At 40.5% G+C, this 26,749-nt stretch overlaps 20 non-coding genes across 20 annotated transcripts; 5 read left to right on the top strand and 15 right to left on the bottom strand.

Moving 5' to 3' along the window:
• Positions 1-348: 348 nt before the first annotated feature.
• On the top strand, positions 349-467 carry LOC130658347 (5S ribosomal RNA). The gene has a single exon (XR_008985563.1). It is a non-coding gene; the product is annotated as a 5S ribosomal RNA (ribosomal RNA).
• A 350-nt stretch (positions 468-817) lies between these two features.
• Positions 818-982, bottom strand: LOC130660297 (U1 spliceosomal RNA). The gene has a single exon (XR_008987497.1). It is a non-coding gene; the product is annotated as a U1 spliceosomal RNA (small nuclear RNA).
• A 185-nt stretch (positions 983-1,167) lies between these two features.
• LOC130661347 (U2 spliceosomal RNA) lies at positions 1,168-1,359 on the bottom strand. The gene has a single exon (XR_008988540.1). It is a non-coding gene; the product is annotated as a U2 spliceosomal RNA (small nuclear RNA).
• Positions 1,360-1,681: 322 nt separating this feature from the next.
• On the bottom strand, positions 1,682-1,754 carry Trnar-acg (transfer RNA arginine (anticodon ACG)). The gene has a single exon. It is a non-coding gene; the product is annotated as a tRNA-Arg (tRNA).
• A 4,470-nt stretch (positions 1,755-6,224) lies between these two features.
• Positions 6,225-6,343, top strand: LOC130658346 (5S ribosomal RNA). Its single transcript, XR_008985561.1, has one exon. It is a non-coding gene; the product is annotated as a 5S ribosomal RNA (ribosomal RNA).
• A 350-nt stretch (positions 6,344-6,693) lies between these two features.
• LOC130660296 (U1 spliceosomal RNA) lies at positions 6,694-6,858 on the bottom strand. Its single transcript, XR_008987496.1, has one exon. It is a non-coding gene; the product is annotated as a U1 spliceosomal RNA (small nuclear RNA).
• A 185-nt stretch (positions 6,859-7,043) lies between these two features.
• LOC130661346 (U2 spliceosomal RNA) lies at positions 7,044-7,235 on the bottom strand. Its single transcript, XR_008988539.1, has one exon. It is a non-coding gene; the product is annotated as a U2 spliceosomal RNA (small nuclear RNA).
• A 322-nt stretch (positions 7,236-7,557) lies between these two features.
• Positions 7,558-7,630, bottom strand: Trnar-acg (transfer RNA arginine (anticodon ACG)). The gene has a single exon. It is a non-coding gene; the product is annotated as a tRNA-Arg (tRNA).
• Positions 7,631-12,100: 4,470 nt separating this feature from the next.
• LOC130658345 (5S ribosomal RNA) lies at positions 12,101-12,219 on the top strand. Its single transcript, XR_008985560.1, has one exon. It is a non-coding gene; the product is annotated as a 5S ribosomal RNA (ribosomal RNA).
• A 350-nt stretch (positions 12,220-12,569) lies between these two features.
• On the bottom strand, positions 12,570-12,734 carry LOC130659437 (U1 spliceosomal RNA). Its single transcript, XR_008986642.1, has one exon. It is a non-coding gene; the product is annotated as a U1 spliceosomal RNA (small nuclear RNA).
• Positions 12,735-12,919: 185 nt separating this feature from the next.
• LOC130661344 (U2 spliceosomal RNA) lies at positions 12,920-13,111 on the bottom strand. Its single transcript, XR_008988536.1, has one exon. It is a non-coding gene; the product is annotated as a U2 spliceosomal RNA (small nuclear RNA).
• A 322-nt stretch (positions 13,112-13,433) lies between these two features.
• Trnar-acg (transfer RNA arginine (anticodon ACG)) lies at positions 13,434-13,506 on the bottom strand. The gene has a single exon. It is a non-coding gene; the product is annotated as a tRNA-Arg (tRNA).
• A 4,474-nt stretch (positions 13,507-17,980) lies between these two features.
• On the top strand, positions 17,981-18,099 carry LOC130658344 (5S ribosomal RNA). Its single transcript, XR_008985559.1, has one exon. It is a non-coding gene; the product is annotated as a 5S ribosomal RNA (ribosomal RNA).
• A 349-nt stretch (positions 18,100-18,448) lies between these two features.
• Positions 18,449-18,611, bottom strand: LOC130660462 (U1 spliceosomal RNA). Its single transcript, XR_008987661.1, has one exon. It is a non-coding gene; the product is annotated as a U1 spliceosomal RNA (small nuclear RNA).
• Positions 18,612-18,794: 183 nt separating this feature from the next.
• Positions 18,795-18,986, bottom strand: LOC130661343 (U2 spliceosomal RNA). The gene has a single exon (XR_008988535.1). It is a non-coding gene; the product is annotated as a U2 spliceosomal RNA (small nuclear RNA).
• Positions 18,987-19,308: 322 nt separating this feature from the next.
• Positions 19,309-19,381, bottom strand: Trnar-acg (transfer RNA arginine (anticodon ACG)). The gene has a single exon. It is a non-coding gene; the product is annotated as a tRNA-Arg (tRNA).
• A 4,471-nt stretch (positions 19,382-23,852) lies between these two features.
• Positions 23,853-23,971, top strand: LOC130658343 (5S ribosomal RNA). Its single transcript, XR_008985558.1, has one exon. It is a non-coding gene; the product is annotated as a 5S ribosomal RNA (ribosomal RNA).
• A 350-nt stretch (positions 23,972-24,321) lies between these two features.
• Positions 24,322-24,486, bottom strand: LOC130660295 (U1 spliceosomal RNA). Its single transcript, XR_008987495.1, has one exon. It is a non-coding gene; the product is annotated as a U1 spliceosomal RNA (small nuclear RNA).
• Positions 24,487-24,671: 185 nt separating this feature from the next.
• LOC130661342 (U2 spliceosomal RNA) lies at positions 24,672-24,863 on the bottom strand. Its single transcript, XR_008988534.1, has one exon. It is a non-coding gene; the product is annotated as a U2 spliceosomal RNA (small nuclear RNA).
• Positions 24,864-25,185: 322 nt separating this feature from the next.
• Trnar-acg (transfer RNA arginine (anticodon ACG)) lies at positions 25,186-25,258 on the bottom strand. The gene has a single exon. It is a non-coding gene; the product is annotated as a tRNA-Arg (tRNA).
• Positions 25,259-26,749: the final 1,491 nt, after the last annotated feature.

Here is a 26,749-nt window from a genome sequence, read left to right as displayed (position 1 = left end):
GATTATTCCAAGACATTTACAATTGGCTGTTCGTAATGATGAAGAATTAAACAAACTTTTGAGCGGTGTAACCATTGCAGCTGGTGGTGTTTTGCCAAACATTCAAGCTGTCTTACTCCCAAAGAAGAACGACAAAGGACAGAAGAAGTAAACCGCTACACTCAGAAAACAACGGCTATTTTTATAGCCACACATCTTTAAAAAAACATTGTTTTTTTCACAAAACTATAACCTTAAAGTCTAATAGATAATCCATGCATACGCCTTGTCCTAAGTAACTCAAAGAAATTAAATAAAAAAATTTGATCACAACGTCAAAATAAATTGCACGTATTTGCCCCTACTAATGTCTACGGCCATACCACGATGAACACACCCGTTCTCGTCTGATCACGGAAGTTAAGCATCGTCGGGCCGGGATAGTACTTGGATGGGGGACCGCCTGGGAACTCCCGGTGTCGTAGGCTTTTCATTTTCATTTGTTGCCTTTTCATTTCAATGGTGCTGTGATATATTTCTTGTTATAACAATTAAGGAACGTGGCGGTTGTTGAAAGTGTTTCCTATGACATTTTCCTACGACATTTTCAGGTGATAGTACGAGAAAAAAGAGCTTTCAAATGCATACAAACTCGATCTATTGCCGATCATCCAATAACCCTGACGGAATGGCAAATAAAATAAAATTCCGCCGCCTTCCGAGGACTTATATCGCAATCACGTTTCGTAACAGCCAAGCGAGGTTTTACCTTAGCGTTTAAGTCACCACCGACATTTGGCCGCGCAACTTTTCTAAGCTCATTCATTTTGACTTAAGGAGGGGGCGAGCGCGGACGCAGGCCCCCACTACCAGAAATTGTACGGTCGAGTTACTGACGTTTGCAGTAATCGCAGAGGTCAGCCCAAGCGTAGTGCAATGCAAGAGCCTCACTCTGGAAGAAAACCCTCATTGATCAGTCTTTACTTCCCCGTCAGGTAAGTATGAGTTGGAACTGCACCGTAGCATGAGGGTACCCTTCAAAGTTTGTTAATGCTTGTGGCTTGAGTGTGTTATAAACTGCCGTGTCGCGGGGCATAGGCTGTATTCTCCCCCAGTGTACGCGTTTTGTTCCCGCCGTAGACTATGCAGAGTGCCGTCGGAAAGAGGACTGCTATTATTCTTTTATTGCTTATGTGGGCCGCCATCGGTAATAGTGCAACACCAAGGCAACCCGTGGTCACGGCGTGAATGAATCCACCTCCATGACCCAAGGCCAAAAATCAGATTAATATACTGACCATTCAGAGAATGGCCTACCAGATATTAAACTGATAAGAACAGATACTACACTTGATCTTAGCCATTAGGCCGAGAAGCGATAAAGAACAAGCGTTGCCATGATAGGCATCGTCCACACACCGTAACTGCTTGTGGAGCATGTCACGTTACTGTAAAGCTTACAACTGTCACCGCGTACGGATGGACGGCGACATAGTAAAAATCACGGCTGTTGATTTAGCCGTAGGATGGAGAGCGACTGTAGCGAGTGGATGGTAACTTACATGAATGCTAACAAAGGCGACGATACTAAGTGCGTGATATTACTTTCCAATATGACTGCGTACATTCCGTTTATCAACGCATTACGCCAGAACGTGCGCGCGCGTTACACAGTAGACCATGCAGCCGAAATGCGACAGTGCGACCCTGCCAGGAGTCGAACCTGGAATCCCCTGATTCGTAGTCAGATGCCTTATCCATTGGGCCACAGGGCCATGCTTATGACTTCGCCCCATCGTTATTTTGGCTTGCGCATTCGTTTTACTTACGACAGAATTCTTCGTGTTTGTAGCCATGAAAGAAAGGGACTTCTGTGAGTGAATTTTTTTACTGTGGTCTAATAAAAAAGTCGAAACGCAGTGCCCAATATATGAATTGCTCCTAATAGCCGGAAACAGGCCGTGTCGATGATGTAGGCCGACATACGCAACGCAAACCAAAGAACGCTTTATGAAAATCCTAACACGGGCGCGGAAGAAGCCCAAATTAACAGAGTAGATGTAATGCTGAAGACCTCAAACTCCAGCAGCTTCTCTTTCAGACTATTGCGTCGTGCTACAAATAAAAATTAACATGCTTTCGCATAGTCGCGGCACCCAAAACGGACATTATACGATGTACAGAAACACACATTTCTGTTTTCGCGCCAAATCAATTCCCGGGAGTGGTACTTTTACGTCCGCATACTTCGCACCGTCTTAAATTATATCTCATTTACACGGTAATGTTTAGTATACTTCTACTGTGATAACAAGCATCGTTTATCGTTGGATTGTTGTAAGAAAACATTAAAAATGAGTGAAGCAGCTTCTCCAAAGAAAATCGCACCCAAGAAGAAACCTGCTGCAAAGAAGACAGCTGATCACCCTAAATATGTGGACATGATCAAGGCTGCTATCGCTACCCTAAAGGAACGCGGTGGTTCATCTCGCCAAGCTATTACAAAATATATTCATGCAAATTACAAAGTTGCTGAAAACTCAGATCATCATCTGAAAATGGCTCTTAAACGAGGAGTAACATCAGGCGATTTGATTCAAACTAAAGGCACTGGTGCTTCTGGATCATTCAAGCTAGGTCAGGTAAAAAAAGAAAAACCTAAGAAAAAGGCCGCAGCAAAAAAGCCAACGGCAAAGAAGCCTACTGCAAAGAAAAGTACACCAAAAAAGAAGCCAGCAAAGAAGAGCACGCCAAAGAAAGCAGCAAAGAAGCCTGCCACAAAGAAAGCCTCGGCTAAGAAACCAGCAGCTAAGAAACCCACAAAGAAGCCTGTTGCTAAAAAACCTGCAGCAAAGAAGGTCAAAAAGACTCCCAAAAAGGCAGCAAAGAAGACCGCAAAAAAATAATTTGTGTGTATCTGGCTATTACATTAACAAACGGCTATTTTTATAGCCACACATTTACAAAAAAACATTATCTTGGTACAAAGTTAAACTTGTTTAAGTCACTTAAACAGTTAAAAAAGAGTAATTTTAAGATTAGATTCCCTAAGTTTAAGTATTTTCGTTTTTAAATTTCTTATTTTCTTGCTTTTACTTTTCTTGCCCTTCATATTTTTAACATTGTCAAACTTTATGTAGCATAAAATTTTTATGTAGCATAAAATTTAAACAGAAAGCAGAACAAAGTTTGATATAAAAAGCTAGCCGTAATATTTTTTATGGATGTGTGGCTATAAAAATAGCCGTTTTTTGTTTGGTAAGATGCTTAGGCACGTTCCCCACGAATTCTTCTTGCCAACTGGATGTCTTTAGGCATGATTGTAACTCGTTTTGCGTGAATGGCACACAAGTTAGTATCCTCGAACAAGCCAACAAGGTACGCTTCAGAAGCCTCTTGCAGAGCCATAACGGCTGTGCTCTGGAATCGCAGATCTGTTTTGAAGTCCTGAGCAATTTCTCGCACAAGACGCTGGAAAGGCAACTTGCGGATCAAGAGCTCGGTTGACTTCTGGTATCTTCTGATTTCTCTGAGAGCAACTGTACCAGGTCTGTAACGATGTGGTTTTTTCACTCCTCCAGTAGCTGGTGCGCTTTTCCTCGCAGCTTTAGTGGCGAGTTGTTTTCGTGGAGCCTTTCCTCCAGTAGATTTACGTGCAGTTTGCTTTGTACGAGCCATATTTTAAGAAGTCGATGTAGTACGGATACACAAGACGGTCTAAAATGCACTATCGCGCCAAAGTTTTATTTCTCATATTGATTGACAGCTAAGGTTCAAAACAAACCATTTGATTGGTGCTAAGAAAGTAATTTCTGATTGGCTGCATAATGACATTACGCTCATTACTTTAACATTTTTATAAAATCTGTGTTTTTTGGCTACGGGAAAACGGCTGTATCTTCTGATACACAAAAGCTTTTGACTTTTTTTTTTTTTAGTAAGTAGCAGAAGGTTTGGCGAATTCCAACGATGCCAAATTTATTGCCTTACTGAAACATTAAGACCACGAATTTTTAAAAAAACTACAGTTTTACTTAAAAAAATGTACAAAATGTTCGGAACATTTTGTAATGACGCAACTCTATTGGTTAATTAGGGTGTTTCCACGAGCAGTAGGTAATTTTATGGCCTCTTTTTAAAGCTGTCTGAATTCTGTTAACTCAAACGTTGTTTTTGTACTCGTTCTGTACGCAACTATATCAATATGTCTGGACGCGGAAAAGGAGGTAAAGGATTGGGAAAAGGAGGTGCTAAACGTCACCGAAAAATTCTTCGTGATAACATTCAGGGAATCACAAAACCTGCTATTCGACGTCTTGCTCGACGAGGTGGTGTCAAACGTATCTCTGGCCTTATCTATGAGGAAACCAGAGGTGTACTGAAGGTTTTCTTAGAGAATGTTATTCGTGATGCTGTAACCTACACAGAGCACGCTAAACGCAAGACCGTTACCGCTATGGATGTTGTTTATGCCTTAAAACGTCAAGGAAGAACTCTTTACGGATTCGGAGGTTAAGCGTTGTCATTGCTCAACAAAAACGGCTATTTTTATAGCCACAAATCTTTTAAAACATTACTTTGTGCACGCTTCCAAATTACACAATGTGTAAAGTCTTGTCACAGTTACATTTATTGCTATACGATACTATGTCATATATGACACAAAAAAAATTTAGAAATACTTTGTAGGGTTAATTTGCCTGGGAGTGTTTCCGTGAAAAGCTGGGTTAAGTTAAATGTAAGCAATAACATGGATCAATGTACTTGTCTTTTCTGCAAGTACAGCTAATAATACGTATGAAAAGTGAAGCTAATCCACACACACACATGGGGAAGTATTTTAAATGTAGGCTAGTGTTCTTAAGCACATTATTTAGAAGTTTTATTAACTTCGGTTAACTTGTAGTGACGCCAAGTAAATGTTTTTTTAAAGATGTGTGGTCTTAAAAAAGACCGTTTGTGTTTGGTAGACGTTGGTTTACTTGCTGCTTGTGTATTTTGTGACGGCTTTTGTTCCTTCACTGACTGCGTGTTTTGCAAGTTCTCCAGGCAAGAGAAGACGTACTGCGGTTTGAATTTCACGAGAAGAGATGGTCGACTTTTTGTTTTGAAGAGCCAAACGCGAAGCTTCGGAAGCAATGCGCTCAAAGATGTCGTTGACAAATGAGTTCATGATGCTCATAGCTTTGCTTGAAACTCCGACATCTGGGTGAACTTGTTTCAAAACATTGTAGATGTAAATAGCATAACTTTCCTTTCTCTTTCTCTTGCGTTTCTTTTCACCAGTTCCACCAATCTTTCCTCCTTTTTTGCCGGCTCTTTTTTCACCTTTCTTGGCTACTTTAGGTGCCTGTTTTCCTCCTTTAGCTGCTGCGTCAGACATGGTTAAAAATTTTTGCTACTTAACTTGTAAATAAGCATTAAACTGCAAGTCAAAACTTTTTGTTTATAAGTAAAAAAATCGGATCGAATTCGATCCGAAAACGCCGATACGCAATTTAATTGGTTAAAAAAAAAATCTTTTGTTTAATACTTAATTATGATTGGTTAAAAAAACATGATTTCGATCCTATTTTTATGATGAAAAAACGAGTAAAGTTTATTTCGTTAACACTTACGTTAAATATTCGTACGTTTTTGTATTAACTTACAAATCAAATCGCAGTTATGTCTGGACGTGGAAAAGGTGGAAAAGCTAAGGCTAAAGCCAAGACAAGATCCTCAAGAGCTGGACTTCAATTTCCAGTCGGTAGAGTGCATAGATTCCTTCGTAGAGGGCACTATGCTAACCGAATTGGATCTGGAGCACCAGTTTACTTAGCAGCCGTCTTGGAATATTTATCTGCTGAGATATTGGAGTTGGCTGGTAACGCAGCAAGAGACAACAAAAAAGCTAGGATTATTCCAAGACATTTACAATTGGCTGTTCGTAATGATGAAGAATTAAACAAACTTTTGAGCGGTGTAACCATTGCAGCTGGTGGTGTTTTGCCAAACATTCAAGCTGTCTTACTCCCAAAGAAGAACGACAAAGGACAGAAGAAGTAAACCGCTACACTCAGAAAACAACGGCTATTTTTATAGCCACACATCTTTAAAAAAACATTGTTTTTTTCACAAAACTATAACCTTAAAGTCTAATAGATAATCCATGCATACGCCTTGTCCTAAGTAACTCAAAGAAATTAAATAAAAAAATTTGATCACAACGTCAAAATAAATTGCACGTATTTGCCCCTACTAATGTCTACGGCCATACCACGATGAACACACCCGTTCTCGTCTGATCACGGAAGTTAAGCATCGTCGGGCCGGGATAGTACTTGGATGGGGGACCGCCTGGGAACTCCCGGTGTCGTAGGCTTTTCATTTTCATTTGTTGCCTTTTCATTTCAATGGTGCTGTGATATATTTCTTGTTATAACAATTAAGGAACGTGGCGGTTGTTGAAAGTGTTTCCTATGACATTTTCCTACGACATTTTCAGGTGATAGTACGAGAAAAAAGAGCTTTCAAATGCATACAAACTCGATCTATTGCCGATCATCCAATAACCCTGACGGAATGGCAAATAAAATAAAATTCCGCCGCCTTCCGAGGACTTATATCGCAATCACGTTTCGTAACAGCCAAGCGAGGTTTTACCTTAGCGTTTAAGTCACCACCGACATTTGGCCGCGCAACTTTTCTAAGCTCATTCATTTTGACTTAAGGAGGGGGCGAGCGCGGACGCAGGCCCCCACTACCAGAAATTGTACGGTCGAGTTACTGACGTTTGCAGTAATCGCAGAGGTCAGCCCAAGCGTAGTGCAATGCAAGAGCCTCACTCTGGAAGAAAACCCTCATTGATCAGTCTTTACTTCCCCGTCAGGTAAGTATGAGTTGGAACTGCACCGTAGCATGAGGGTACCCTTCAAAGTTTGTTAATGCTTGTGGCTTGAGTGTGTTATAAACTGCCGTGTCGCGGGGCATAGGCTGTATTCTCCCCCAGTGTACGCGTTTTGTTCCCGCCGTAGACTATGCAGAGTGCCGTCGGAAAGAGGACTGCTATTATTCTTTTATTGCTTATGTGGGCCGCCATCGGTAATAGTGCAACACCAAGGCAACCCGTGGTCACGGCGTGAATGAATCCACCTCCATGACCCAAGGCCAAAAATCAGATTAATATACTGACCATTCAGAGAATGGCCTACCAGATATTAAACTGATAAGAACAGATACTACACTTGATCTTAGCCATTAGGCCGAGAAGCGATAAAGAACAAGCGTTGCCATGATAGGCATCGTCCACACACCGTAACTGCTTGTGGAGCATGTCACGTTACTGTAAAGCTTACAACTGTCACCGCGTACGGATGGACGGCGACATAGTAAAAATCACGGCTGTTGATTTAGCCGTAGGATGGAGAGCGACTGTAGCGAGTGGATGGTAACTTACATGAATGCTAACAAAGGCGACGATACTAAGTGCGTGATATTACTTTCCAATATGACTGCGTACATTCCGTTTATCAACGCATTACGCCAGAACGTGCGCGCGCGTTACACAGTAGACCATGCAGCCGAAATGCGACAGTGCGACCCTGCCAGGAGTCGAACCTGGAATCCCCTGATTCGTAGTCAGATGCCTTATCCATTGGGCCACAGGGCCATGCTTATGACTTCGCCCCATCGTTATTTTGGCTTGCGCATTCGTTTTACTTACGACAGAATTCTTCGTGTTTGTAGCCATGAAAGAAAGGGACTTCTGTGAGTGAATTTTTTTACTGTGGTCTAATAAAAAAGTCGAAACGCAGTGCCCAATATATGAATTGCTCCTAATAGCCGGAAACAGGCCGTGTCGATGATGTAGGCCGACATACGCAACGCAAACCAAAGAACGCTTTATGAAAATCCTAACACGGGCGCGGAAGAAGCCCAAATTAACAGAGTAGATGTAATGCTGAAGACCTCAAACTCCAGCAGCTTCTCTTTCAGACTATTGCGTCGTGCTACAAATAAAAATTAACATGCTTTCGCATAGTCGCGGCACCCAAAACGGACATTATACGATGTACAGAAACACACATTTCTGTTTTCGCGCCAAATCAATTCCCGGGAGTGGTACTTTTACGTCCGCATACTTCGCACCGTCTTAAATTATATCTCATTTACACGGTAATGTTTAGTATACTTCTACTGTGATAACAAGCATCGTTTATCGTTGGATTGTTGTAAGAAAACATTAAAAATGAGTGAAGCAGCTTCTCCAAAGAAAATCGCACCCAAGAAGAAACCTGCTGCAAAGAAGACAGCTGATCACCCTAAATATGTGGACATGATCAAGGCTGCTATCGCTACCCTAAAGGAACGCGGTGGTTCATCTCGCCAAGCTATTACAAAATATATTCATGCAAATTACAAAGTTGCTGAAAACTCAGATCATCATCTGAAAATGGCTCTTAAACGAGGAGTAACATCAGGCGATTTGATTCAAACTAAAGGCACTGGTGCTTCTGGATCATTCAAGCTAGGTCAGGTAAAAAAAGAAAAACCTAAGAAAAAGGCCGCAGCAAAAAAGCCAACGGCAAAGAAGCCTACTGCAAAGAAAAGTACACCAAAAAAGAAGCCAGCAAAGAAGAGCACGCCAAAGAAAGCAGCAAAGAAGCCTGCCACAAAGAAAGCCTCGGCTAAGAAACCAGCAGCTAAGAAACCCACAAAGAAGCCTGTTGCTAAAAAACCTGCAGCAAAGAAGGTCAAAAAGACTCCCAAAAAGGCAGCAAAGAAGACCGCAAAAAAATAATTTGTGTGTATCTGGCTATTACATTAACAAACGGCTATTTTTATAGCCACACATTTACAAAAAAACATTATCTTGGTACAAAGTTAAACTTGTTTAAGTCACTTAAACAGTTAAAAAAGAGTAATTTTAAGATTAGATTCCCTAAGTTTAAGTATTTTCGTTTTTAAATTTCTTATTTTCTTGCTTTTACTTTTCTTGCCCTTCATATTTTTAACATTGTCAAACTTTATGTAGCATAAAATTTTTATGTAGCATAAAATTTAAACAGAAAGCAGAACAAAGTTTGATATAAAAAGCTAGCCGTAATATTTTTTATGGATGTGTGGCTATAAAAATAGCCGTTTTTTGTTTGGTAAGATGCTTAGGCACGTTCCCCACGAATTCTTCTTGCCAACTGGATGTCTTTAGGCATGATTGTAACTCGTTTTGCGTGAATGGCACACAAGTTAGTATCCTCGAACAAGCCAACAAGGTACGCTTCAGAAGCCTCTTGCAGAGCCATAACGGCTGTGCTCTGGAATCGCAGATCTGTTTTGAAGTCCTGAGCAATTTCTCGCACAAGACGCTGGAAAGGCAACTTGCGGATCAAGAGCTCGGTTGACTTCTGGTATCTTCTGATTTCTCTGAGAGCAACTGTACCAGGTCTGTAACGATGTGGTTTTTTCACTCCTCCAGTAGCTGGTGCGCTTTTCCTCGCAGCTTTAGTGGCGAGTTGTTTTCGTGGAGCCTTTCCTCCAGTAGATTTACGTGCAGTTTGCTTTGTACGAGCCATATTTTAAGAAGTCGATGTAGTACGGATACACAAGACGGTCTAAAATGCACTATCGCGCCAAAGTTTTATTTCTCATATTGATTGACAGCTAAGGTTCAAAACAAACCATTTGATTGGTGCTAAGAAAGTAATTTCTGATTGGCTGCATAATGACATTACGCTCATTACTTTAACATTTTTATAAAATCTGTGTTTTTTGGCTACGGGAAAACGGCTGTATCTTCTGATACACAAAAGCTTTTGACTTTTTTTTTTTTTAGTAAGTAGCAGAAGGTTTGGCGAATTCCAACGATGCCAAATTTATTGCCTTACTGAAACATTAAGACCACGAATTTTTAAAAAAACTACAGTTTTACTTAAAAAAATGTACAAAATGTTCGGAACATTTTGTAATGACGCAACTCTATTGGTTAATTAGGGTGTTTCCACGAGCAGTAGGTAATTTTATGGCCTCTTTTTAAAGCTGTCTGAATTCTGTTAACTCAAACGTTGTTTTTGTACTCGTTCTGTACGCAACTATATCAATATGTCTGGACGCGGAAAAGGAGGTAAAGGATTGGGAAAAGGAGGTGCTAAACGTCACCGAAAAATTCTTCGTGATAACATTCAGGGAATCACAAAACCTGCTATTCGACGTCTTGCTCGACGAGGTGGTGTCAAACGTATCTCTGGCCTTATCTATGAGGAAACCAGAGGTGTACTGAAGGTTTTCTTAGAGAATGTTATTCGTGATGCTGTAACCTACACAGAGCACGCTAAACGCAAGACCGTTACCGCTATGGATGTTGTTTATGCCTTAAAACGTCAAGGAAGAACTCTTTACGGATTCGGAGGTTAAGCGTTGTCATTGCTCAACAAAAACGGCTATTTTTATAGCCACAAATCTTTTAAAACATTACTTTGTGCACGCTTCCAAATTACACAATGTGTAAAGTCTTGTCACAGTTACATTTATTGCTATACGATACTATGTCATATATGACACAAAAAAAATTTAGAAATACTTTGTAGGGTTAATTTGCCTGGGAGTGTTTCCGTGAAAAGCTGGGTTAAGTTAAATGTAAGCAATAACATGGATCAATGTACTTGTCTTTTCTGCAAGTACAGCTAATAATACGTATGAAAAGTGAAGCTAATCCACACACACACATGGGGAAGTATTTTAAATGTAGGCTAGTGTTCTTAAGCACATTATTTAGAAGTTTTATTAACTTCGGTTAACTTGTAGTGACGCCAAGTAAATGTTTTTTTAAAGATGTGTGGTCTTAAAAAAGACCGTTTGTGTTTGGTAGACGTTGGTTTACTTGCTGCTTGTGTATTTTGTGACGGCTTTTGTTCCTTCACTGACTGCGTGTTTTGCAAGTTCTCCAGGCAAGAGAAGACGTACTGCGGTTTGAATTTCACGAGAAGAGATGGTCGACTTTTTGTTTTGAAGAGCCAAACGCGAAGCTTCGGAAGCAATGCGCTCAAAGATGTCGTTGACAAATGAGTTCATGATGCTCATAGCTTTGCTTGAAACTCCGACATCTGGGTGAACTTGTTTCAAAACATTGTAGATGTAAATAGCATAACTTTCCTTTCTCTTTCTCTTGCGTTTCTTTTCACCAGTTCCACCAATCTTTCCTCCTTTTTTGCCGGCTCTTTTTTCACCTTTCTTGGCTACTTTAGGTGCCTGTTTTCCTCCTTTAGCTGCTGCGTCAGACATGGTTAAAAATTTTTGCTACTTAACTTGTAAATAAGCATTAAACTGCAAGTCAAAACTTTTTGTTTATAAGTAAAAAAATCGGATCGAATTCGATCCGAAAACGCCGATACGCAATTTAATTGGTTAAAAAAAAAATCTTTTGTTTAATACTTAATTATGATTGGTTAAAAAAACATGATTTCGATCCTATTTTTATGATGAAAAAACGAGTAAAGTTTATTTCGTTAACACTTACGTTAAATATTCGTACGTTTTTGTATTAACTTACAAATCAAATCGCAGTTATGTCTGGACGTGGAAAAGGTGGAAAAGCTAAGGCTAAAGCCAAGACAAGATCCTCAAGAGCTGGACTTCAATTTCCAGTCGGTAGAGTGCATAGATTCCTTCGTAGAGGGCACTATGCTAACCGAATTGGATCTGGAGCACCAGTTTACTTAGCAGCCGTCTTGGAATATTTATCTGCTGAGATATTGGAGTTGGCTGGTAACGCAGCAAGAGACAACAAAAAAGCTAGGATTATTCCAAGACATTTACAATTGGCTGTTCGTAATGATGAAGAATTAAACAAACTTTTGAGCGGTGTAACCATTGCAGCTGGTGGTGTTTTGCCAAACATTCAAGCTGTCTTACTCCCAAAGAAGAACGACAAAGGACAGAAGAAGTAAACCGCTACACTCAGAAAACAACGGCTATTTTTATAGCCACACATCTTTAAAAAAACATTGTTTTTTTCACAAAACTATAACCTTAAAGTCTAATAGATAATCCATGCATACGCCTTGTCCTAAGTAACTCAAAGAAATTAAATAAAAAAATTTGATCACAACGTCAAAATAAATTGCACGTATTTGCCCCTACTAATGTCTACGGCCATACCACGATGAACACACCCGTTCTCGTCTGATCACGGAAGTTAAGCATCGTCGGGCCGGGATAGTACTTGGATGGGGGACCGCCTGGGAACTCCCGGTGTCGTAGGCTTTTCATTTTCATTTGTTGCCTTTTCATTTCAATGGTGCTGTGATATATTTCTTGTTATAACAATTAAGGAACGTGGCGGTTGTTGAAAGTGTTTCCTATGACATTTTCCTACGACATTTTCAGGTGATAGTACGAGAAAAAAGAGCTTTCAAATGCATACAAACTCGATCTATTGCCGATCATCCAATAACCCTGACGGAATGGCAAATAAAATAAAATTCCGCCGCCTTCCGAGGACTTATATCGCAATCACGTTTCGTAACAGCCAAGCGAGGTTTTACCTTAGCGTTTAAGTCACCACCGACATTTGGCCGCGCAACTTTTCTAAGCTCATTCATTTTGACTTAAGGAGGGGGCGAGCGCGGACGCAGGCCCCCACTACCAGAAATTGTACGGTCGAGTTACTGACGTTTGCAGTAATCGCAGAGGTCAGCCCAAGCGTAGTGCAATGCAAGAGCCTCACTCTGGAAGAAAACCCTCATTGATCAGTCTTTTCTTCCCCGTCAGGTAAGTATGAGTTGGAACTGCACCGTAGCATGAGGGTACCCTTCAAAGTTTGTTAATGCTTGTGGCTTGAGTGTGTTATAAACTGCCGTGTCGCGGGGCATAGGCTGTATTCTCCCCCAGTGTACGCGTTTTGTTCCCGCCGTAGACTATGCAGAGTGCCGTCGGAAAGAGGACTGCTATTATTCTTTTATTGCTTATGTGGGCCGCCATCGGTAATAGTGCAACACCAAGGCAACCCGTGGTCACGGCGTGAATGAATCCACCTCCATGACCCAAGGCCAAAAATCAGATTAATATACTGACCATTCAGAGAATGGCCTACCAGATATTAAACTGATAAGAACAGATACTACACTTGATCTTAGCCATTAGGCCGAGAAGCGATAAAGAACAAGCGTTGCCATGATAGGCATCGTCCACACACCGTAACTGCTTGTGGAGCATGTCACGTTACTGTAAAGCTTACAACTGTCACCGCGTACGGATGGACGGCGACATAGTAAAAATCACGGCTGTTGATTTAGCCGTAGGATGGAGAGCGACTGTAGCGAGTGGATGGTAACTTACATGAATGCTAACAAAGGCGACGATACTAAGTGCGTGATATTACTTTCCAATATGACTGCGTACATTCCGTTTATCAACGCATTACGCCAGAACGTGCGCGCGCGTTACACAGTAGACCATGCAGCCGAAATGCGACAGTGCGACCCTGCCAGGAGTCGAACCTGGAATCCCCTGATTCGTAGTCAGATGCCTTATCCATTGGGCCACAGGGCCATGCTTATGACTTCGCCCCATCGTTATTTTGGCTTGCGCATTCGTTTTACTTACGACAGAATTCTTCGTGTTTGTAGCCATGAAAGAAAGGGACTTCTGTGAGTGAATTTTTTTACTGTGGTCTAATAAAAAAGTCGAAACGCAGTGCCCAATATATGAATTGCTCCTAATAGCCGGAAACAGGCCGTGTCGATGATGTAGGCCGACATACGCAACGCAAACCAAAGAACGCTTTATGAAAATCCTAACACGGGCGCGGAAGAAGCCCAAATTAACAGAGTAGATGTAATGCTGAAGACCTCAAACTCCAGCAGCTTCTCTTTCAGACTATTGCGTCGTGCTACAAATAAAAATTAACATGCTTTCGCATAGTCGCGGCACCCAAAACGGACATTATACGATGTACAGAAACACACATTTCTGTTTTCGCGCCAAATCAATTCCCGGGAGTGGTACTTTTACGTCCGCATACTTCGCACCGTCTTAAATTATATCTCATTTACACGGTAATGTTTAGTATACTTCTACTGTGATAACAAGCATCGTTTATCGTTGGATTGTTGTAAGAAAACATTAAAAATGAGTGAAGCAGCTTCTCCAAAGAAAATCGCACCCAAGAAGAAACCTGCTGCAAAGAAGACAGCTGATCACCCTAAATATGTGGACATGATCAAGGCTGCTATCGCTACCCTAAAGGAACGCGGTGGTTCATCTCGCCAAGCTATTACAAAATATATTCATGCAAATTACAAAGTTGCTGAAAACTCAGATCATCATCTGAAAATGGCTCTTAAACGAGGAGTAACATCAGGCGATTTGATTCAAACTAAAGGCACTGGTGCTTCTGGATCATTCAAGCTAGGTCAGGTAAAAAAAGAAAAACCTAAGAAAAAGGCCGCAGCAAAAAAGCCAACGGCAAAGAAGCCTACTGCAAAGAAAAGTACACCAAAAAAGAAGCCAGCAAAGAAGAGCACGCCAAAGAAAGCAGCAAAGAAGCCTGCCACAAAGAAAGCCTCGGCTAAGAAACCAGCAGCTAAGAAACCCACAAAGAAGCCTGTTGCTAAAAAACCTGCAGCAAAGAAGGTCAAAAAGACTCCCAAAAAGGCAGCAAAGAAGACCGCAAAAAAATAATTTGTGTGTATCTGGCTATTACATTAACAAACGGCTATTTTTATAGCCACACATTTACAAAAAAACATTATCTTGGTACAAAGTTAAACTTGTTTAAGTCACTTAAACAGTTAAAAAAGAGTAATTTTAAGATTAGATTCCCTAAGTTTAAGTATTTTCGTTTTTAAATTTCTTATTTTCTTGCTTTTACTTTTCTTGCCCTTCATATTTTTAACATTGTCAAACTTTATGTAGCATAAAATTTTTATGTAGCATAAAATTTAAACAGAAAGCAGAACAAAGTTTGATATAAAAAGCTAGCCGTAATATTTTTTATGGATGTGTGGCTATAAAAATAGCCGTTTTTTGTTTGGTAAGATGCTTAGGCACGTTCCCCACGAATTCTTCTTGCCAACTGGATGTCTTTAGGCATGATTGTAACTCGTTTTGCGTGAATGGCACACAAGTTAGTATCCTCGAACAAGCCAACAAGGTACGCTTCAGAAGCCTCTTGCAGAGCCATAACGGCTGTGCTCTGGAATCGCAGATCTGTTTTGAAGTCCTGAGCAATTTCTCGCACAAGACGCTGGAAAGGCAACTTGCGGATCAAGAGCTCGGTTGACTTCTGGTATCTTCTGATTTCTCTGAGAGCAACTGTACCAGGTCTGTAACGATGTGGTTTTTTCACTCCTCCAGTAGCTGGTGCGCTTTTCCTCGCAGCTTTAGTGGCGAGTTGTTTTCGTGGAGCCTTTCCTCCAGTAGATTTACGTGCAGTTTGCTTTGTACGAGCCATATTTTAAGAAGTCGATGTAGTACGGATACACAAGACGGTCTAAAATGCACTATCGCGCCAAAGTTTTATTTCTCATATTGATTGACAGCTAAGGTTCAAAACAAACCATTTGATTGGTGCTAAGAAAGTAATTTCTGATTGGCTGCATAATGACATTACGCTCATTACTTTAACATTTTTATAAAATCTGTGTTTTTTGGCTACGGGAAAACGGCTGTATCTTCTGATACACAAAAGCTTTTGACTTTTTTTTTTTTTAGTAAGTAGCAGAAGGTTTGGCGAATTCCAACGATGCCAAATTTATTGCCTTACTGAAACATTAAGACCACGAATTTTTAAAAAAACTACAGTTTTACTTAAAAAAATGTACAAAATGTTCGGAACATTTTGTAATGACGCAACTCTATTGGTTAATTAGGGTGTTTCCACGAGCAGTAGGTAATTTTATGGCCTCTTTTTAAAGCTGTCTGAATTCTGTTAACTCAAACGTTGTTTTTGTACTCGTTCTGTACGCAACTATATCAATATGTCTGGACGCGGAAAAGGAGGTAAAGGATTGGGAAAAGGAGGTGCTAAACGTCACCGAAAAATTCTTCGTGATAACATTCAGGGAATCACAAAACCTGCTATTCGACGTCTTGCTCGACGAGGTGGTGTCAAACGTATCTCTGGCCTTATCTATGAGGAAACCAGAGGTGTACTGAAGGTTTTCTTAGAGAATGTTATTCGTGATGCTGTAACCTACACAGAGCACGCTAAACGCAAGACCGTTACCGCTATGGATGTTGTTTATGCCTTAAAACGTCAAGGAAGAACTCTTTACGGATTCGGAGGTTAAGCGTTGTCATTGCTCAACAAAAACGGCTATTTTTATAGCCACAAATCTTTTAAAACATTACTTTGTGCACGCTTCCAAATTACACAATGTGTAAAGTCTTGTCACAGTTACATTTATTGCTATACGATACTATGTCATATATGACACAAAAAAAATTTAGAAATACTTTGTAGGGTTAATTTGCCTGGGAGTGTTTCCGTGAAAAGCTGGGTTAAGTTAAATGTAAGCAATAACATGGATCAATGTACTTGTCTTTTCTGCAAGTACAGCTAATAATACGTATGAAAAGTGAAGCTAATCCACACACACACATGGGGAAGTATTTTAAATGTAGGCTAGTGTTCTTAAGCACATTATTTAGAAGTTTTATTAACTTCGGTTAACTTGTAGTGACGCCAAGTAAATGTTTTTTTAAAGATGTGTGGTCTTAAAAAAGACCGTTTGTGTTTGGTAGACGTTGGTTTACTTGCTGCTTGTGTATTTTGTGACGGCTTTTGTTCCTTCACTGACTGCGTGTTTTGCAAGTTCTCCAGGCAAGAGAAGACGTACTGCGGTTTGAATTTCACGAGAAGAGATGGTCGACTTTTTGTTTTGAAGAGCCAAACGCGAAGCTTCGGAAGCAATGCGCTCAAAGATGTCGTTGACAAATGAGTTCATGATGCTCATAGCTTTGCTTGAAACTCCGACATCTGGGTGAACTTGTTTCAAAACATTGTAGATGTAAATAGCATAACTTTCCTTTCTCTTTCTCTTGCGTTTCTTTTCACCAGTTCCACCAATCTTTCCTCCTTTTTTGCCGGCTCTTTTTTCACCTTTCTTGGCTACTTTAGGTGCCTGTTTTCCTCCTTTAGCTGCTGCGTCAGACATGGTTAAAAATTTTTGCTACTTAACTTGTAAATAAGCATTAAACTGCAAGTCAAAACTTTTTGTTTATAAGTAAAAAAATCGGATCGAATTCGATCCGAAAACGCCGATACCGATACGCAATTTAATTGGTTAAAAAAAAAATCTTTTGTTTAATACTTAATTATGATTGGTTAAAAAAACATGATTTCGATCCTATTTTTATGATGAAAAAACGAGTAAAGTTTATTTCGTTAACACTTACGTTAAATATTCGTACGTTTTTGTATTAACTTACAAATCAAATCGCAGTTATGTCTGGACGTGGAAAAGGTGGAAAAGCTAAGGCTAAAGCCAAGACAAGATCCTCAAGAGCTGGACTTCAATTTCCAGTCGGTAGAGTGCATAGATTCCTTCGTAGAGGGCACTATGCTAACCGAATTGGATCTGGAGCACCAGTTTACTTAGCAGCCGTCTTGGAATATTTATCTGCTGAGATATTGGAGTTGGCTGGTAACGCAGCAAGAGACAACAAAAAGCTAGGATTATTCCAAGACATTTACAATTGGCTGTTCGTAATGATGAAGAATTAAACAAACTTTTGAGCGGTGTAACCATTGCAGCTGGTGGTGTTTTGCCAACATTCAAGCTGTCTTACTCCCAAAGAAGAACGACAAAGGACAGAAGAAGTAAACCGCTACACTCAGAAAACAACGGCTATTTTTATAGCCACACATCTTTAAAAAACATTGTTTTTTTTCACAAAACTATAACCTTAAAGTCTAATAGATAATCCATGCATACGCCTTGTCCTAAGTAACTCAAAGAAATTAAATAAAAAAATTTGATCACAACGTCAAAATAAATTGCACGTATTTGCCCCTACTAATGTCTACGGCCATACCACGATGAACACACCCGTTCTCGTCTGATCACGGAAGTTAAGCATCGTCGGGCCGGGATAGTACTTGGATGGGGGACCGCCTGGGAACTCCCGGTGTCGTAGGCTTTTCATTTTCATTTGTTGCCTTTTCATTTCAATGGTGCTGTGATATATTTCTTGTTATAACAATTAAGGAACGTGGCGGTTGTTGAAAGTGTTTCCTATGACATTTTCCTACGACATTTTCAGGTGATAGTACGAGAAAAAAGAGCTTTCAAATGCATACAAACTCGATCTATTGCCGATCATCCAATAACCCTGACGGAATGGCAAATAAATAAAATTCCGCCGCCTTCCGAGGACTTATATCGCAATCACGTTTCGTAACAGCCAAGCGAGGTTTTACCTTAGCGTTTAAGTCACCACCGACATTTGGCCGCGCAACTTTTCTAAGCTCATTCATTTTGACTTAAGGAGGGGGCGAGCGCGGACGCAGGCCCCCACTACCAGAAATTGTACGGTCGAGTTACTGACGTTTGCAGTAATCGCAGAGGTCAGCCCAAGCGTAGTGCAATGCAAGAGCCTCACTCTGAAGAAAACCCTCATTGATCAGTCTTTACTTCCCGTCAGGTAAGTATGAGTTGGAACTGCACCGTAGCATGAGGGTACCCTTCAAGTTTGTTAATGCTTGTGGCTTGAGTGTGTTATAAACTGCCGTGTCGCGGGGCATAGGCTGTATTCTCCCCCAGTGTACGCGTTTTGTTCCCGCCGTAGACTATGCAGAGTGCCGTCGAAAGAGGACTGCTATTATTCTTTTATTGCTTATGTGGGCCGCCATCGGTAATAGTGCAACACCAAGGCAACCCGTGGTCACGGCGTGAATGAATCCACCTCCATGACCCAAGGCCAAAAATCAGATTAATATACTGACCATTCAGAGAATGGCCTACCAGATATTAAACTGATAAGAACAGATACTACACTTGATCTTAGCCATTAGGCCGAGAAGCGATAAAGAACAAGCGTTGCCATGATAGGCATCGTCCACACACCGTAACTGCTTGTGGAGCATGTCACGTTACTGTAAAGCTTACAACTGTCACCGCGTACGGATGGACGGCGACATAGTAAAAATCACGGCTGTTGATTTAGCCGTAGGATGGAGAGCGACTGTAGCGAGTGGATGGTAACTTACATGAATGCTAACAAAGGCGACGATACTAAGTGCGTGATATTACTTTCCAATATGACTGCGTACATTCCGTTTATCAACGCATTACGCCAGAACGTGCGCGCGCGTTACACAGTAGACCATGCAGCCGAAATGCGACAGTGCGACCCTGCCAGGAGTCGAACCTGGAATCCCCTGATTCGTAGTCAGATGCCTTATCCATTGGGCCACAGGGCCATGCTTATGACTTCGCCCCATCGTTATTTGGCTTGCGCATTCGTTTTACTTACGACAGAATTCTTCGTGTTTTGTAGCCATGAAAGAAAGGGACTTCTGTGAGTGAATTTTTTTACTGTGGTCTAATAAAAAAGTCGAAACGCAGTGCCCAATATATGAATTGCTCCTAATAGCCGGAAACAGGCCGTGTCGATGATGTAGGCCGACATACGCAACGCAAACCAAAGAACGCTTTATGAAAATCCTAACACGGGCGCGGAAGAAGCCCAAATTAACAGAGTAGATGTAATGCTGAAGACCTCAAACTCCAGCAGCTTCTCTTTCAGACTATTGCGTCGTGCTACAAATAAAAATTAACATGCTTTCGCATAGTCGCGGCACCCAAAACGGACATTATACGATGTACAGAAACACACATTTCTGTTTTCGCGCCAAATCAATTCCCGGGAGTGGTACTTTTACGTCCGCATACTTCGCACCGTCTTAAATTATATCTCATTTACACGGTAATGTTTAGTATACTTCTACTGTGATAACAAGCATCGTTTATCGTTGGATTGTTGTAAGAAAACATTAAAAATGAGTGAAGCAGCTTCTCCAAAGAAAATCGCACCCAAGAAGAAACCTGCTGCAAAGAAGACAGCTGATCACCCTAAATATGTGGACATGATCAAGGCTGCTATCGCTACCCTAAAGGAACGCGGTGGTTCATCTCGCCAAGCTATTACAAAATATATTCATGCAAATTACAAAGTTGCTGAAAACTCAGATCATCATCTGAAAATGGCTCTTAAACGAGGAGTAACATCAGGCGATTTGATTCAAACTAAAGGCACTGGTGCTTCTGGATCATTCAAGCTAGGTCAGGTAAAAAAAGAAAAACCTAAGAAAAAGGCCGCAGCAAAAAAGCCAACGGCAAAGAAGCCTACTGCAAAGAAAAGTACACCAAAAAAGAAGCCAGCAAAGAAGAGCACGCCAAAGAAAGCAGCAAAGAAGCCTGCCACAAAGAAAGCCTCGGCTAAGAAACCAGCAGCTAAGAAACCCACAAAGAAGCCTGTTGCTAAAAAACCTGCAGCAAAGAAGGTCAAAAAGACTCCCAAAAAGGCAGCAAAGAAGACCGCAAAAAATAATTTGTGTGTATCTGGCTATTACATTAACAAACGGCTATTTTTATAGCCACACATTTACAAAAAAACATTATCTTGGTACAAAGTTAAACTTGTTTAAGTCACTTAAACAGTTAAAAAAGAGTAATTTTAAGATTAGATTCCCTAAGTTTAAGTATTTTCGTTTTTAAATTTCTTATTTTCTTGCTTTTACTTTTCTTGCCCTTCATATTTTTAACATTGTCAAACTTTATGTAGCATAAAATTTTTATGTAGCATAAAATTTAAACAGAAAGCAGAACAAAGTTTGATATAAAAAGCTAGCCGTAATATTTTTTATGGATGTGTGGCTATAAAAATAGCCGTTTTTTGTTTGGTAAGATGCTTAGGCACGTTCCCCACGAATTCTTCTTGCCAACTGGATGTCTTTAGGCATGATTGTAACTCGTTTTGCGTGAATGGCACACAAGTTAGTATCCTCGAACAAGCCAACAAGGTACGCTTCAGAAGCCTCTTGCAGAGCCATAACGGCTGTGCTCTGGAATCGCAGATCTGTTTTGAAGTCCTGAGCAATTTCTCGCACAAGACGCTGGAAAGGCAACTTGCGGATCAAGAGCTCGGTTGACTTCTGGTATCTTCTGATTTCTCTGAGAGCAACTGTACCAGGTCTGTAACGATGTGGTTTTTTCACTCCTCCAGTAGCTGGTGCGCTTTTCCTCGCAGCTTTAGTGGCGAGTTGTTTTCGTGGAGCCTTTCCTCCAGTAGATTTACGTGCAGTTTGCTTTGTACGAGCCATATTTTAAGAAGTCGATGTAGTACGGATACACAAGACGGTCTAAAATGCACTATCGCGCCAAAGTTTTATTTCTCATATTGATTGACAGCTAAGGTTCAAAACAAACCATTTGATTGGTGCTAAGAAAGTAATTTCTGATTGGCTGCATAATGACATTACGCTCATTACTTTAACATTTTTATAAAATCTGTGTTTTTTGGCTACGGGAAAACGGCTGTATCTTCTGATACACAAAAGCTTTTGACTTTTTTTTTTTTTTAGTAAGTAGCAGAAGGTTTGGCGAATTCCAACGATGCCAAATTTATTGCCTTACTGAAACATTAAGACCACGAATTTTTAAAAAAACTACAGTTTTACTTAAAAAAATGTACAAAATGTTCGGAACATTTTGGTAATGACGCAACTCTATTGGTTAATTAGGGTGTTTCCACGAGCAGTAGGTAATTTTATGGCCTCTTTTTAAAGCTGTCTGAATTCTGTTAACTCAAACGTTGTTTTTGTACTCGTTCTGTACGCAACTATATCAATATGTCTGGACGCGGAAAAGGAGGTAAAGGATTGGGAAAAGGAGGTGCTAAACGTCACCGAAAAATTCTTCGTGATAACATTCAGGGAATCACAAAACCTGCTATTCGACGTCTTGCTCGACGAGGTGGTGTCAAACGTATCTCTGGCCTTATCTATGAGGAAACCAGAGGTGTACTGAAGGTTTTCTTAGAGAATGTTATTCGTGATGCTGTAACCTACACAGAGCACGCTAAACGCAAGACCGTTACCGCTATGGATGTTGTTTATGCCTTAAAACGTCAAGGAAGAACTCTTTACGGATTCGGAGGTTAAGCGTTGTCATTGCTCAACAAAAACGGCTATTTTTATAGCCACAAATCTTTTAAAACATTACTTTGTGCACGCTTCCAAATTACACAATGTGTAAAGTCTTGTCACAGTTACATTTATTGCTATACGATACTATGTCATATATGACACAAAAAAAATTTAGAAATACTTTGTAGGGTTAATTTGCCTGGGAGTGTTTCCGTGAAAAGCTGGGTTAAGTTAAATGTAAGCAATAACATGGATCAATGTACTTGTCTTTTCTGCAAGTACAGCTAATAATACGTATGAAAAGTGAAGCTAATCCACACACACACATGGGGAAGTATTTTAAATGTAGGCTAGTGTTCTTAAGCACATTATTTAGAAGTTTTATTAACTTCGGTTAACTTGTAGTGACGCCAAGTAAATGTTTTTTTAAAGATGTGTGGTCTTAAAAAAGACCGTTTGTGTTTGGTAGACGTTGGTTTACTTGCTGCTTGTGTATTTTGTGACGGCTTTTGTTCCTTCACTGACTGCGTGTTTTGCAAGTTCTCCAGGCAAGAGAAGACGTACTGCGGTTTGAATTTCACGAGAAGAGATGGTCGACTTTTTGTTTTGAAGAGCCAAACGCGAAGCTTCGGAAGCAATGCGCTCAAAGATGTCGTTGACAAATGAGTTCATGATGCTCATAGCTTTGCTTGAAACTCCGACATCTGGGTGAACTTGTTTCAAAACATTGTAGATGTAAATAGCATAACTTTCCTTTCTCTTTCTCTTGCGTTTCTTTTCACCAGTTCCACCAATCTTTCCTCCTTTTTTGCCGGCTCTTTTTTCACCTTTCTTGGCTACTTTAGGTGCCTGTTTTCCTCCTTTAGCTGCTGCGTCAGACATGGTTAAAAATTTTTGCTACTTAACTTGTAAATAAGCATTAAACTGCAAGTCAAAACTTTTTGTTTATAAGTAAAAAAATCGGATCGAATTCGATCCGAAAACGCCGATACGCAATTTAATTGGTTAAAAAAAAAATCTTTTGTTTAATACTTAATTATGATTGGTTAAAAAAACATGATTTCGATCCTATTTTTATGATGAAAAAACGAGTAAAGTTTATTTCGTTAACACTTACGTTAAATATTCGTACGTTTTTGTATTAACTTACAAATCAAATCGCAGTTATGTCTGGACGTGGAAAAGGTGGAAAAGCTAAGGCTAAAGCCAAGACAAGATCCTCAAGAGCTGGACTTCAATTTCCAGTCGGTAGAGTGCATAGATTCCTTCGTAGAGGGCACTATGCTAACCGAATTGGATCTGGAGCACCAGTTTACTTAGCAGCCGTCTTGGAATATTTATCTGCTGAGATATTGGAGTTGGCTGGTAACGCAGCAAGAGACAACAAAAAAGCTAGGATTATTCCAAGACATTTACAATTGGCTGTTCGTAATGATGAAGAATTAAACAAACTTTTGAGCGGTGTAACCATTGCAGCTGGTGGTGTTTTGCCAAACATTCAAGCTGTCTTACTCCCAAAGAAGAACGACAAAGGACAGAAGAAGTAAACCGCTACACTCAGAAAACAACGGCTATTTTTATAGCCACACATCTTAAAAAAAACATTGTTTTTTTCACAAAACTATAACCTTAAAGTCTAATAGATAATCCATGCATACGCCTTGTCCTAAGTAACTCAAAGAAATTAAATAAAAAAATTTGATCACAACGTCAAAATAAATTGCACGTATTTGCCCCTACTAATGTCTACGGCCATACCACGATGAACACACCCGTTCTCGTCTGATCACGGAAGTTAAGCATCGTCGGGCCGGGATAGTACTTGGATGGGGGACCGCCTGGGAACTCCCGGTGTCGTAGGCTTTTCATTTTCATTTGTTGCCTTTTCATTTCAATGGTGCTGTGATATATTTCTTGTTATAACAATTAAGGAACGTGGCGGTTGTTGAAAGTGTTTCCTATGACATTTTCCTACGACATTTTCAGGTGATAGTACGAGAAAAAAGAGCTTTCAAATGCATACAAACTCGATCTATTGCCGATCATCCAATAACCCTGACGGAATGGCAAATAAAATAAAATTCCGCCGCCTTCCGAGGACTTATATCGCAATCACGTTTCGTAACAGCCAAGCGAGGTTTTACCTTAGCGTTTAAGTCACCACCGACATTTGGCCGCGCAACTTTTCTAAGCTCATTCATTTTGACTTAAGGAGGGGGCGAGCGCGGACGCAGGCCCCCACTACCAGAAATTGTACGGTCGAGTTACTGACGTTTGCAGTAATCGCAGAGGTCAGCCCAAGCGTAGTGCAATGCAAGAGCCTCACTCTGGAAGAAAACCCTCATTGATCAGTCTTTACTTCCCCGTCAGGTAAGTATGAGTTGGAACTGCACCGTAGCATGAGGGTACCCTTCAAAGTTTGTTAATGCTTGTGGCTTGAGTGTGTTATAAACTGCCGTGTCGCGGGGCATAGGCTGTATTCTCCCCCAGTGTACGCGTTTTGTTCCCGCCGTAGACTATGCAGAGTGCCGTCGGAAAGAGGACTGCTATTATTCTTTTATTGCTTATGTGGGCCGCCATCGGTAATAGTGCAACACCAAGGCAACCCGTGGTCACGGCGTGAATGAATCCACCTCCATGACCCAAGGCCAAAAATCAGATTAATATACTGACCATTCAGAGAATGGCCTACCAGATATTAAACTGATAAGAACAGATACTACACTTGATCTTAGCCATTAGGCCGAGAAGCGATAAAGAACAAGCGTTGCCATGATAGGCATCGTCCACACACCGTAACTGCTTGTGGAGCATGTCACGTTACTGTAAAGCTTACAACTGTCACCGCGTACGGATGGACGGCGACATAGTAAAAATCACGGCTGTTGATTTAGCCGTAGGATGGAGAGCGACTGTAGCGAGTGGATGGTAACTTACATGAATGCTAACAAAGGCGACGATACTAAGTGCGTGATATTACTTTCCAATATGACTGCGTACATTCCGTTTATCAACGCATTACGCCAGAACGTGCGCGCGCGTTACACAGTAGACCATGCAGCCGAAATGCGACAGTGCGACCCTGCCAGGAGTCGAACCTGGAATCCCCTGATTCGTAGTCAGATGCCTTATCCATTGGGCCACAGGGCCATGCTTATGACTTCGCCCCATCGTTATTTTGGCTTGCGCATTCGTTTTACTTACGACAGAATTCTTCGTGTTTGTAGCCATGAAAGAAAGGGACTTCTGTGAGTGAATTTTTTTACTGTGGTCTAATAAAAAAGTCGAAACGCAGTGCCCAATATATGAATTGCTCCTAATAGCCGGAAACAGGCCGTGTCGATGATGTAGGCCGACATACGCAACGCAAACCAAAGAACGCTTTATGAAAATCCTAACACGGGCGCGGAAGAAGCCCAAATTAACAGAGTAGATGTAATGCTGAAGACCTCAAACTCCAGCAGCTTCTCTTTCAGACTATTGCGTCGTGCTACAAATAAAAATTAACATGCTTTCGCATAGTCGCGGCACCCAAAACGGACATTATACGATGTACAGAAACACACATTTCTGTTTTCGCGCCAAATCAATTCCCGGGAGTGGTACTTTTACGTCCGCATACTTCGCACCGTCTTAAATTATATCTCATTTACACGGTAATGTTTAGTATACTTCTACTGTGATAACAAGCATCGTTTATCGTTGGATTGTTGTAAGAAAACATTAAAAATGAGTGAAGCAGCTTCTCCAAAGAAAATCGCACCCAAGAAGAAACCTGCTGCAAAGAAGACAGCTGATCACCCTAAATATGTGGACATGATCAAGGCTGCTATCGCTACCCTAAAGGAACGCGGTGGTTCATCTCGCCAAGCTATTACAAAATATATTCATGCAAATTACAAAGTTGCTGAAAACTCAGATCATCATCTGAAAATGGCTCTTAAACGAGGAGTAACATCAGGCGATTTGATTCAAACTAAAGGCACTGGTGCTTCTGGATCATTCAAGCTAGGTCAGGTAAAAAAAGAAAAACCTAAGAAAAAGGCCGCAGCAAAAAAGCCAACGGCAAAGAAGCCTACTGCAAAGAAAAGTACACCAAAAAAGAAGCCAGCAAAGAAGAGCACGCCAAAGAAAGCAGCAAAGAAGCCTGCCACAAAGAAAGCCTCGGCTAAGAAACCAGCAGCTAAGAAACCCACAAAGAAGCCTGTTGCTAAAAAACCTGCAGCAAAGAAGGTCAAAAAGACTCCCAAAAAGGCAGCAAAGAAGACCGCAAAAAAATAATTTGTGTGTATCTGGCTATTACATTAACAAACGGCTATTTTTATAGCCACACATTTACAAAAAAACATTATCTTGGTACAAAGTTAAACTTGTTTAAGTCACTTAAACAGTTAAAAAAGAGTAATTTTAAGATTAGATTCCCTAAGTTTAAGTATTTTCGTTTTTAAATTTCTTATTTTCTTGCTTTTACTTTTCTTGCCCTTCATATTTTTAACATTGTCAAACTTTATGTAGCATAAAATTTTTATGTAGCATAAAATTTAAACAGAAAGCAGAACAAAGTTTGATATAAAAAGCTAGCCGTAATATTTTTTATGGATGTGTGGCTATAAAAATAGCCGTTTTTTGTTTGGTAAGATG

The sequence above is a fragment of the Hydractinia symbiolongicarpus genome, chromosome 9, assembly GCF_029227915.1.
Source record: "Hydractinia symbiolongicarpus strain clone_291-10 chromosome 9, HSymV2.1, whole genome shotgun sequence".
NCBI classification, from domain to species: Eukaryota; Metazoa; Cnidaria; class Hydrozoa; order Anthoathecata; family Hydractiniidae; genus Hydractinia; species Hydractinia symbiolongicarpus.
The sequence above is the reverse complement of the archived record's forward strand: the minus strand, read 5'-3'. Positions and strand labels throughout refer to the sequence as shown.